The 12498-nt window shown below is 42.1% G+C and overlaps 1 protein-coding gene across 2 annotated transcripts in view; it reads right to left on the bottom strand.

Annotated features, from left to right (window-relative positions):
- Nucleotides 1-12498, bottom strand: part of LOC124552417 (myc box-dependent-interacting protein 1) — a 436091-nt gene that overhangs the window by 422471 nt on the left and 1122 nt on the right. The window lies entirely within an intron of this gene.

The following is a 12498-nucleotide window of genomic DNA, read 5'->3' as shown; positions in this document are numbered from 1 at the left end:
TATACCTCCCGAGGAGATCACGAACGTAAAATTAGAGAGATTAGAGCGCGCACGGAGGCTTTCAGACAGTCGTTCTTCCCGCGAACCATACGCGACTGGAACAGGAAAGGGAGGTAATGACAGTGGCACGTAAAGTGCCCTCCGCCACACACCGTTAGGTGGCTTGCGGAGTATAAATGTAGATGTAGATGTAGATATGCAGCTCTCGCCACCTAGCGGTGCAAAGATCTACTACTCCTACTTTCCAGGTGGCAGCACCAGTCCCGAAAATTTTGGATTCCACCTCGTAGTTGGTCATATATCAGCTGGGCGAACTTCTCACCTGGGTACAGATTTTGTGTTCATCAGCCAACCGTGCGTTTGACCGCGGTTAAATCCGTGGAAGCAAGACTGAACTACATCAAGACACGTTCATACGATTTGTCGACCTCGAAGAAGCGTTCACAGAGTAGAACGGTGCGACGTCTTCGAAATTCTGAGAAAAATAGGGGTAAGCTATAGGGAAAGACGGATAACATACAACATGTGCAAGAACCAAGAGGGGACAACAAGATTGGAAGACCGAGAATGAAATGCTCCAGTTAAAAAGGGTATAAGGCAGGGATGTACGCAAGCAATGACAGGAATAAAAGAAAGATTCGACAGTGTACCTGAAATTCAGGGTGAAAGGATATCAATGATAAGATTCGCTGATAACATTACTATCCTCAGTGAAAGCCAAGAAGAATTACAACATCTGTTGAATGGAATCAAAAGTCTAATGAGCACAGAATATGGACAGAGTAAATCGAGGGAAGACGAAAGTAATGAAAAGTAACCGAAATGAGAACGTCGCGAAACTTATCAGAATTGAGGATCAAGGAGCAGACGAAGTTAGGTAATTCTGCAACCTAGGGAGCAAGGAAGACATTAAAAGGAGACTAGCACTGCCAAAAAGGACATTCCCGGCCAAGAGAAGGCTGCTAGTAACAAATATAGGCCTTCATTTCAGGAAGAAAGTTCAGAAACTGTACGTCTGGATCACAGCATTGAATGGTAGTCAAACATGGAGAATGGGAAAACTAGAACAGCAGAGAATCGAAGCCTTTGAAATTTGGTGCTTCAGACGAATTTTGAGAGTTAAACGGACTGATAAGGTAAGGAATGAGGAGGTTCTCTACAGAATCAGTGCAGAAACGAATATGTGGAGAACACTGACAGAAAGAAGGGACAGGTTGTTGAGGCATCAAGGAACAGCTTCCATGCTATTAGAGGGAGCTGCAGCGGGTAAAAACAGAACAGGAAGCAAATAAATGAGGAAGTAGGTTGCAAGTGCTACTCGTGAGATGGAAATGTTGAATTCATTGCGGACCATATAAAACTAGTCAAAAGACTCACGACAAAAACAAAAACCTCCGTATACTGCAATGTAAGGCACGACCGCCTAAATATCTAAGCTTCTAGACAATCGCTGGTGAGTGACGTCATTGATACATGCTCTCACTTTCGTCAAGAAGCAGAAATGTGTTTATACTTCGCTAGGTGCAAGTTCGTTTACGTTTGGCGACTACGCTATTCACATTTCCGTTTCCTTGAGGTCGAAAGAAGATTAAAAATATGGCACCTGAAAATAAAATCTAAAGAATTACTTCCCTAAAAAAATTGAACTTTGTTAAACTGTTTATTTCCTGCGCGTCATTCAATCGAATTAGTTTTTTTTTTTTTTTTTTTTTCCTTCTTTCAGGGAAGTATCATTTTTACGTACTGGATACCGTTTCTTCCGCTGCTACATAAGGCAACATCTGAGTGTAATATTTGACACAAACAGGTGAAATGCCCTTTAACTTTGCACTTTCAGCTTTTTGTTGAGTCATTCTTTCCGCGGGTATCCTTTCAGTAGGCTTAGCACTGCACACTTCCCACTCGTTTATGTAGACTTTACCGTCACTAGCGTGATGTTTGAGCAACAGGACTTCATTTGACAGATAATCAACAAATTGAGCTTCATGGAAAAGCCTAATTTTGAATCTGAACATTTGGCACAGGCAAAAATCGAAGATCTAATTGACACGACCCTGCAGCTGACATTTGGCAAAAGAAGAAGCTAAGAGCTGCTAGATTGCTCGATAGATATTTTTAGACCTTTCGGCAACAATACTGTCATTCACATCGAAATGCGAGCATGTTGCCAACAATGTAGGAGCCGGGACAACCTGCTTTATACAAATATAGCACATTTCGGCGTCCACGTTAAATCGTAAAATACTCTTCTTTGCGATTTTCTTCCTTCCTCCTAATACCAAAAAGTTTTTTGTCGCTTCTTATAATTTCGAATGGATTATTTTCGACAGGTCGACGTACCAAAGCAATGTTGCTGCACTGCGAATCTGAATCTAACTATACTGGAGTGTGAATGTTAAGAGTAACTCACCTTTTTTTTTATATTTTATTTTCGCAGTTATATCGCGAATGTTACACGGCGTACAATGCAATAAAAACGTAAAGAATACAAAGTGAAAGGGCAGAGAAGATAGAAGCTGACTAATCCATTCATTTTCCTTCTCTCATTATTCATAGGTGATGTCACTCATTAAAATAAATTTACATTATTATCTACCGCAAACGAAAGTTCCATTCTAAGAGAAATATTTTCTAAGCAAGATATTGAATTTAACTTACGAAATGAATATTTTTTAGAATGAGATTTTCACTCTGCAGCGCAGTGTGCGCTGATATGAAACTTCCTGTCAGATTTAAACTGTGTGCCGGACCGAGACTCGATCTCGGGACCTCCCGAGTTCGAGTCTCGGTCCGGCACACAGTTTTAATCGGCCAGGAAGTTTCATCCGCATTTCTTCTTGGTGTAGTAATTTTAATGGCCAGTAGTGTATATATGTATAAGAGGAAAAAGGGGCGGGGGGTGGCTAGACCAGAGTGGAGCACTGATTCACACGAATGACTGAAGAACACAACCACGACAAAACATTTCTAAGTGTAAAATGGCAAAATCGTAAACAGCTACGTGCAGTATGAAAGCTGCAAAACGCCTACTCACGAGCAAGTAATGTGGCCGCTGAGCTGGGACTAAAAAAGTCCTACTGCATGCGGCTCGACCTTGGCTCCCGCTGACCTTCACACAGGCGCAGTCTGAAGCGCAGTCCGCTTGGCTTTTAAAGACAGTACGCAAGTCATTGGCGGAACAAATTACACGAGGGGTTTTCGATAGGTAGGGCAACACGTTTTTTCTCGGCCGATTTCGCTTGAAAAAAATGCCTCAGCTCCAATAGTTTCATGAATATTCAATAGGTGGCAGCGCTATACGTAAAATCCAAAATGGCGTCCTATAACGGAGGTGCGATCCGAACAGAGCTGTCATTGAGCTTCTTTTGGCGGAAAACCAGAGCATCGTAGATATTCGCACGCGCTTGCCCTAGAGAGCTGAAAGTGAACAAAAGCAAGGTGATTCGTTGGGCGAGGCGTCTGCTATCATCGCAAGAAGGTCACGCAAACCTGTCCAATATCCCGCATGCAGGCCGCCCGCTCACAGCTGTGACTACTGCAGTGTTGGAACGTGCCGACAACCTCATTCGGGGCGATCGACGGATCACAATCAAACACCGTGCTGCTCAACTGGACGTCTCTCTTGGTAGTGCTGACATTGTTCATTAGTCGGGGTACTCAACGTTGTGCCCACTGGGTTGCTAGCCTTCCGACTCGTATCTGTTTGGACCATGAAGGATGCACTCCGTGGGAAGCAGTATGTCGTTGATTAAGAGGTCGACGTTTGCTGTGACGTCGACCAGCAGAGGGGTATCAAGCGGGCATACAGGCTCTCCCAGTAAAGTCGTCCCATTGAACGGAGATTTTGTTGAAAAATAGGGTTTTGCAGCCAAAAGAGTGGGGAATAATATAGTGTATTGGAATATTGAATAAAACCAACTTTCTTTCAGAAAAAAAAAAATGTGTTCTACATCTACATCCATTTTCCGCAAGCCACCTGACGGTGTGTGGCGGAGGGTACCTTGAGTACCTCTGTCTGTTCTCCCTTCTATTTTCACAGAGGAAGACAGCACTGCAGTTCCTTCTCTAAATCCTCGCACGAACGAAAAAATGGCTGACATCGAAATAAGTGTCCAAGGAATAGAAAAGCAACTGAAATCACTCAACAGAGGAAAGTCCACTAGACCTGACGGGATACCAATTCGATTCTACACAGAGTACGCGAAAGAACTTGCCCCCCTTGTAACAGCAGTGTACCGCAAGTATCTAGCGGAACTGAAGGTTCCAAATGATTGGAAAAGTCCCAGTCTTCAAGAAGGGTCGTCGAGCAGATGCGCAAAACTATAGGCCTGTATCTCTTGACATCGATATGTTGTAGAATTTTAGAACATGTTTTTGCTCGCGAATCATGTCATTTCAGGAAACCCAGAATCTACTCTGTAGGAATCAACATGGATTCCGGAAACAGCGATTGTGTGAGTCCCAACTCGTTTTATTTGTTCATGAGACCCAGAAAATATTAGATACAAGTTCCCAGTTAGATGCCATTTTCCTTGACTTCCGGAAGGCGTTCGATACAGGTCCGCACTGTCGCCTGACAAACAAAGTAAGAGCCTACGGAATATCAGACCGCTGTGTGGCAGGATTGAAGAGTTTTTAGCAAACAGAACACAGCATATTGTTCTCAATGGAGAGACGTCTACATAAAGTAACCTCTGGCGTGCCACAGGGGAGTGTTATGGGACCATTGCTTTTCACAATATATATAAATGACCTAGTAGATAGTGTCGGAAGTTCCATGGGCTTTTCGCGGATGATGCTGTAGTATACAGAGAAGTTGCAGCATTAGAAAATTGCAGCGAAATGCAGGAAGATCTGCAGCGGATAGGCACTTGGTGCAGGGAGTAGCAACTGGCCCTTAACATAGATAAATGTAATGTATTGCGAATACATAGAAATAAGGATCCTTTATTGTATGATTATATGACAGCGGAACAAACACTGGTAGCAGTTACTCCTGTAAAATATCTGGGAGTATGCGTACGGAACGATTTGAAGTGGAATGATCATATGAAATTAATTGTTGGTAAAGGCGGGTGCCAGGTTGATATCCATTGGGAGAGTCCTTAGAATATGTAGTCAATCAACAAAGGAGGTGGCTTACAAAACACTCGTTCGACCTATACTTGAGTATTGCTCATCAGTGTGGGACCCGTACCAAGTCTGGTTGACAAAGGAGATAGAGAAGATCCAAAGAAGAGCGGCGCGTTTCGACACAGGGTTATTTGATAAACGTGATAGCGTTACGGAGATGTTTAGCAAACTCGAGTGGCAGACTCTGCAAGAGAGGCGCTCTGCATCGCGGTGTAGCTTGCTGTCCAGGTTTCGAGAGGGTGCGTTTCTGGATGAGGTAACGAATGTATTGCTTCCCCCTACTTATACCTCCCGAGGAGATCACGAATGTAAAATTAGAGAGATTAGAGCGCGCACGGAGGCTTTCCGGCAGTCATTTTTTCCGCGAACCATACGCGACTGGAACAGAAAAGGGAGGTAATGACAGTGGCACGTAAGGTGCCCTCCGCCACACACCGTTGGGTGGCTTGCGGAGTATAAAGTAGATGTATTCCAGAATCGTGTTGTTCGTGGAAAGAAAGATTGTCGGTATGCCTCCGTGTGGGCTCTAATCTCTGATTTTATCCTCATGGTCTCTTCGCGAGATATACATAGGAGGGAGCAATATACTGCTTGACTCCTTGGTGAAGGAATGTTCTCGAAACTTCAACAAAATCCCGTACCGAGCTATTGAGCGTCTCTCTTGCAGAATCTTCCACTGGAGTTTATCATCTCCGTAACGCTTTCGCGATTACTAAATAATCCTGTAACGAAGCGCGCTGCTCTCCGTTGATCTTCTCTATCTCTTATATCAACCCTATCTGGTACGGATCCCTCACTGGTGAGCAGTATTCAAGCAGTGGGCGAACAAGTGTACTGTAACCTACTTCCTTTGTTTTCGGGCTCCATTTCCTTAGTATTCTTCTAATGAATCTCAGTCTGGCATCTGCTTTTCCGACGATTAATTTCATATGGTCATTCCATTGTAAATCACTCCTAATGCCTACTCCCAGATAATTTATGGAATTAACTGCTTCCAGTTGCTGACCTGCTACATTTTAGCTAAATGATAAAGGATCTTTTTTTCTGTGTATTCGCAGCACATTACACTTGTCTACATTGAGATTCAATTGCCATTCCCTGCACCATGCGTCAATTCGTTACATATCAGTACAATTTTCCATTGTTACAACCTCTCGATATACTACAGCATCATCCGGAAAAAGCCTCAGTGAACTTCCGATGTTCTCCACAAGGTCATTTATATATATTGTGAATAGCAACGGTCCTACGACACTCCCCTGCGGCACACCTGAAATCACTCTTACTTCGAAAGACTTCTCCCCATTGAGAATGACATGCTGCATTATGTTATCTAGGAACTCTTCAATCCAATAACACAATTGGTCTGATGATCCATATGCTCTTACTTTGTTCATTAAACGACTGTGGGGAACTGTATCAAACGCCTTGCGGAAGTCAAGAAACACGGCATCTACCTGGGAACCCGTGTCCATGGCCCTCTGAGCCTCGTGGACGAATAGCGCGAGCTGGATTTCACACGATCGTCTTTTTCGAAACCCATGCTAATTCCTACAGAGTAGATTTCTAGTCTCCAGAAAAGTCATTATACTCTAACATTACTTGTTGAACGCCTCACGTAAATTTTGATTTCTCGTTCCGTATCTTTTTCCACAGACCACACCCTCAATTGAGCAAGACATAAATCTCTGCTGTCGAGTTATTTTACTCGTCACCATGAAAAATGAAATCAAGGAAATAAACGAAAGTGAAAATCGATATCACTCTCTGTTGCAACTCAGGAAGCACGCTCGTATTTGTAACAAGTTGGTGATAAAAATTGTGTGTCTCTTTACTTGCGTTGCCTACATTAAATAATAATCGTTCAATTACATATGTTTAAAGCAACAGAAGCAAAGGCCAAACGGAGGAACGTCTGAAACAATTTAGAGATTTATAATGCATACAATTTCTCGGGACTCCGTGCATATATTGCAATAACTTCCAAGTTAGCACCTTTTATTGATTGTTTTCTTCATATGAATTACGCCAGAAGTGCAAAACAGGAGTAATTTCGCGAAATTTGTTACACTTCAAAATATGTTCAAATGTGTGTGAATTCCTAAAGGAGCAAACTGCTTAAGTTATCAGTCCCTAGACTTACACACCACTTAAACTAACTTATGCTAGGAACAACTAACTTATGCTAGGAAACACACACACACACACACACACACACACACACACACACACACACACACACACACACACACACACACACGCCCGAGGGAGGATTCGAACCTCCGGCGGGAGGGTCCGCGCAGTCCGTGACATAGCGCGTCAAACCTCGCAGCCACTCCGCGCGAGTGAGCTCAAGCGACCAGTTCGTCTCGGTTGATGTTGGTAGTAGTCGGATCAATAAATTTAAATAAAAAATGGTTCTGTTGTTAAGTTATGGTGCACCGCATATAAAGGCCGGAAAAGAAAGTAAAATATTTAACCCCAACGCAAGTATGTTGTATGTTTTGCTCTTATGCTGAAACAGTACTGGTACGTCTCAAACATGAAAATGCGTATATGCTGATGTCCTCTACAAGCAAAGTGAATAGCCGCACAAACTAAAAAGGTTTGTTAACTCTGACGCATTAATTAAGGTATGCGTAGTATTCCTTTTTTTCGTATTGAAAGATTTCTGCAAAGCACCTGTCCGTGTAGCCGCATTTAGAGATATATTGCCAAATTTTGGTTTGCCACCACAATCTATTTTAATCAGATGGGAAACCTGGATAAGTGCTGCCGTCTTTTACTGTGCCAATTTTGATGAATTTACGTCGGTTGGGGACCGTAAATTATTGAAATTGACATCTGTTTGCTAACATCCATTTAAAAGCCTAACGCTGCTGCTGCTGCCGCTGCCGCCGCCGCCGCCGCCGCCCCCCCCCCCCCCCTCCCACCCCATCACCCCTTCGTCAAGTTTTGAGTCGTAGACACTTTCAAAGCCACTAACGCAGCTTGCGGAAGTACCATTCAAGAAAGCAGATTTGAAGAAAGACTTGATTTACATCAAATCAAATAGTGTGTATTTGCCTGCGGCAATAGCAAAGTTGGAAGTAAGTGGTTGAATCTCTGACGTTTATTGAAGAGGTTAAAAAATCTGTGTAGCAAAACATAAGATGAACAAAGTTATCGAAGCAAGAGCTGATTTTTGAGTTTATAAAAAATACTTTGTAGCCAAAAAATTACTTTCAACTTAATCTGACTTGTCCGAAATTTTTTCACTTAAGTATGCACCTGTCACTTTTCGACGTAGAAAGGTTGTAATTACTTTACCCCGAAGTAATTAATTACTCGCGTCGATTCCTCTGACTTTTGATATGTGTCGCCAACATGTCTCTACAAGATCATTTTCTATGTACAAAAATATTTTCCGATAAAAGCATGAGCCTGAGGGATGAAAATTTGGAGAAATTTTGTTGTTGTTTACTGTATTAGAAGAAAGTAAAAATAATTATGCAACAATTTTGATACCGCATGTTTTTGTTTTGGTGTCTCATTATGCGTGTTTAATGATGATATTACACGAATGCATGCATGTTTTACTATGTAATAGTACGTAAAAATCCAGATCTTATTTGTTATTTCAAGATTCTTTATACCACTGGGTTTTAACACACAATAAGGCCGATTGATGATTCAAACCATCAATTTCTCCTTCTGGTATTATACGAGTGTAATCCCAAAAGTAAGACCAATTTTTTTATTAGTACATAGACCTGTTTATTTCTACAATGGTTTACATCAGTTTACAGCTTGAACATTTAGTTATTTTTCGACATAATCACCACTTCTGTCGATGCATTTTTGTAGACGTTGTGGCAGTTTTTGTATGCCCATGTCATACCAGCTCGCCGCCATGCTGTTCAGAAAGTTATGAACCTCTTCCTTTAAAAAAAAAATAAAAAAAATGGTTCAAATGGCTCTGAGCACTATGGGACTTAACATCTATGGTCATCAGTCCCCTAGAACTTAGAACTACTTAAACCTAACTAACCTAAGGACAACACACAACACCCAGCCATCACGAGGCAGAGAAAATCGCTGACCCCGCCGGGAATCGAACCCGGGAACCCGGGCGCGGGAAGCGAGAACGCTACCGCACGACCACGAGATGAGGGCACCTCTTCTTTCACCTCGTGGTCGGGGCTGAATCGCTGGGACAATTAACGCTGACAGGTACTGTGAGACTTTGAAGAAACTCAAAGGGGCAATTCAGAACCGGTGAAGAGGAATATTGAGCAAGGGTGCACACATTCTCCATGACAATGCTCGCCCACACATCGCTCAGCAAACCGTTGCTCTCCTGCAACAGTTTCAGTGGAACATAATCACCCACCCACCCTACAGTCCTGACTTGGCACCCAGTGTCTATCACCTGTTCCCTAGGTTAAAAGAACATTTGGCCGGAAAGCGATTTATGAATGCGATCATTTTCGAACTGTGGTTGTTGACAACGAACTTCGTAAGGTGGCTGTATGCTCTTTAGGCAAAAATAATTAAATAAAATTTCATTAGGGCGTAAATGTATTGTGTTGCTGATGTCAGTATGCCCAAATATTTAAAGAGCTGGGCGCAAGTTTCACATGCGACATTATTGCGTGAGTCATCTAATTACATTACTAAACAATTCATATAATTCCTTCTATTCGATGTCTGATGGGTGGATATGTCCGGTGGACACACTGAACGCTTTATAAGTTTGTTAACCTAGCTAGGTGGGAGAGGTAGCATTCAGACAATCGCTATTTCGTGAAAATTTCTTGCGGATTGGTGAAGAGTTCTCGGGCTTCTAGCCGGGTGGCGGTCATCAAACTGCGACGTTTCGACGACTGACATACTCATCAAGATGATGAGTATGTCACTCATCAAGATGATGAGTATGGCACTCGTCGAAACGTCGCAGTCTGAAGAGACCGCCACCCTACTGGAAGCCCGAGAACTCTTCACCAGCTGTATACGCCGGGAAAGCAGACATTCACATTCTTGCGGATTGGTTATAAATAGGATTTTCGCTAGCGGAATGGATTGTCCAATGATAATCGGAACGAACCAAAACCGAAGAGCATACAAAGCGCTACCGAATGAGAAGAATCATCATCTGGTGCATTCCCATACAGTACTTGTTGAAGTACGGTAGTAATACACTTTTACAAGGATACTCGGTATATCGTGATATTACGGTGGGAAAAAAATTCTTGCACACTGGCGTTTACATATTTTTGCAGATCTAATTTAACAGGGACGGGAAAGGTAGTCAGCGGTGCCCCTACCGTAGGAACCATCTGGTATTTACCTGGAGTAATTTAGAGAACCCACGGGACATCTTCCATCAGGATGTTCGGGGAACTAGAATATCCATCCCCCTCCCCCGCATACAAAGCCAGTCAACTGACAACATCTCGACTTTCTACGCTTTATGCCTACCATACAATATTGTTTTGTTTATACATCACTGCAATTAAATTATTTAATAATTTAAAAAATTATTTCATTTCACTAATATATTGACGAAACTTCTGGAAACAATATATTCACTCACTTTCCGACGGTCATCCTTTTATCCACTTTCTTTAGCCCTTATTTCACCATACGTACAAACCGAACTGGTAACGAATGAGGCTTTTTTTTTAACTGGTAAATACGCAGAAAAAATATGTAATGGCATCTCCCCTGGCTTCGATCTAATTATTCCTGTCTAGGAACGCGACATGGACGACTTATTTTGGTGGTGTATTTTGCTCCTAATCCAATCGATTAGGAAGATCACTTGAGCCGCTGTCTCTGCTGTCAAACTAATTTTCAGGAATAAAGTTACGAATACAGTATTCGAGAAGGCGTTTGGTATATGAGCAAGAAGCTTATTATAATACATTTAATAAATCATTAGTGTGCAAAGTAGTAATCCCAGTGTGGGCTGTAACTTACATCGTTCTATTCAAATTATTACACCAAGTTACAGAAAATGAGTTGAAAAGAAATTAGCCCAGTAATTCACAACTCGCTGAACGGACAAACTGATTGACATTTAGATTAGTAAAAGAGGAATAACTGATGGAGACAAGTTTTCCATTCTAAAATAAAACTCATTTTTCCAAGAGTCACGAGGTGTTAGGGCGGTGGTGCTATAAAATACGCTATGAGAGGCTATGGCGCTCAACGTCTCCCACAAATTTCATGTGCGAAGGAAGAAAAGCCCAACGATGTAGAATGTATTGCCCGTAGAACCCGATCGCTTCCTTCTTAAGATACTGAGAGCGTAGCGTCCCACTAAGGAAAAATACTATTCACACCATATAAATAACCCCTCCCCCCCCCCCCCACCCTCTCTCTCGCGCCCTCTTATCTCTGCAATAAGGCAGTGATAGACGCTACAGAACAGGTGTCCGGGCGTCAAAGAGTGGTTTGCTATTAAAACTCGAAAGACAGACTACTCCGTCTCGTGAAATGATCTCGACAGAAAAGTGCAATCCCATAAGCAGGATTATTTAAGGCTGTTCTTCCCGTGCACCATTCGAGAAGGAAAAACAATAAACTCTCAAAAGGCCTGCTGTTCCCCGTTAGGAACGAGAGGAAAAAACGTTTCGAGAACGGAACAATTAACTATCGTAGCACGAGGTACGCGAAGTAACCTCCGCCACACACCGCAGGGTGGTGGCCTGCAGAGTATAGCAGTAAACGTAAAGTCGAACACTGAATTCCTGAAATACATCAGCAAACTGAAAATCATTTTTCTATTTGATTTTACACACACACACACACACACACACACACACACACACACACACACACACACCAACAAATTAACTAATTCACATGGAGAGATGTCAAAAATATTCAGACAGTAAGAATTCCCTCCGACGTAACTACAGCAACACTGTGTTCTCTGATGGCATTCTTCATCAGATGATGCACATCACTTCTGGAATCTGTTACACACACATACTAACAGAATTGTAAAAATATTTTTTTTAAAAAACTCCAACAAGAAGATGAACAGATCTAGTATATGTTCTGTAGTCAACTCGACGGACACAAAAAATTAAATGATCATGTACGACATACTTTTAGACGGACACAAAAAATTAAATGATCATGTACGACATACTTTTAAACACACTTCCAAAATAAACACGATACCGCGGACAATAATACTGAATCTTCGATGCAGAATTATGTTATCACAGAGAAGACGACATTTTAGACAAGGCCATGCGTATCAAACACAGAAAAACGGGCACCCACTTGTTGTTGTTCAGAAGACGTAATACAAAATGTAATAAAAATACAATCATTACATGGAGAAAAGTGCGATAAGGTCATTTTAATTAG

This window comes from Schistocerca americana, chromosome 10 (genome assembly GCF_021461395.2).
Source record: "Schistocerca americana isolate TAMUIC-IGC-003095 chromosome 10, iqSchAmer2.1, whole genome shotgun sequence".
In the NCBI taxonomy this organism is placed as follows: domain Eukaryota; kingdom Metazoa; phylum Arthropoda; class Insecta; order Orthoptera; family Acrididae; genus Schistocerca; species Schistocerca americana.
This window is presented reverse-complemented; position numbering and strand designations above follow the sequence as displayed.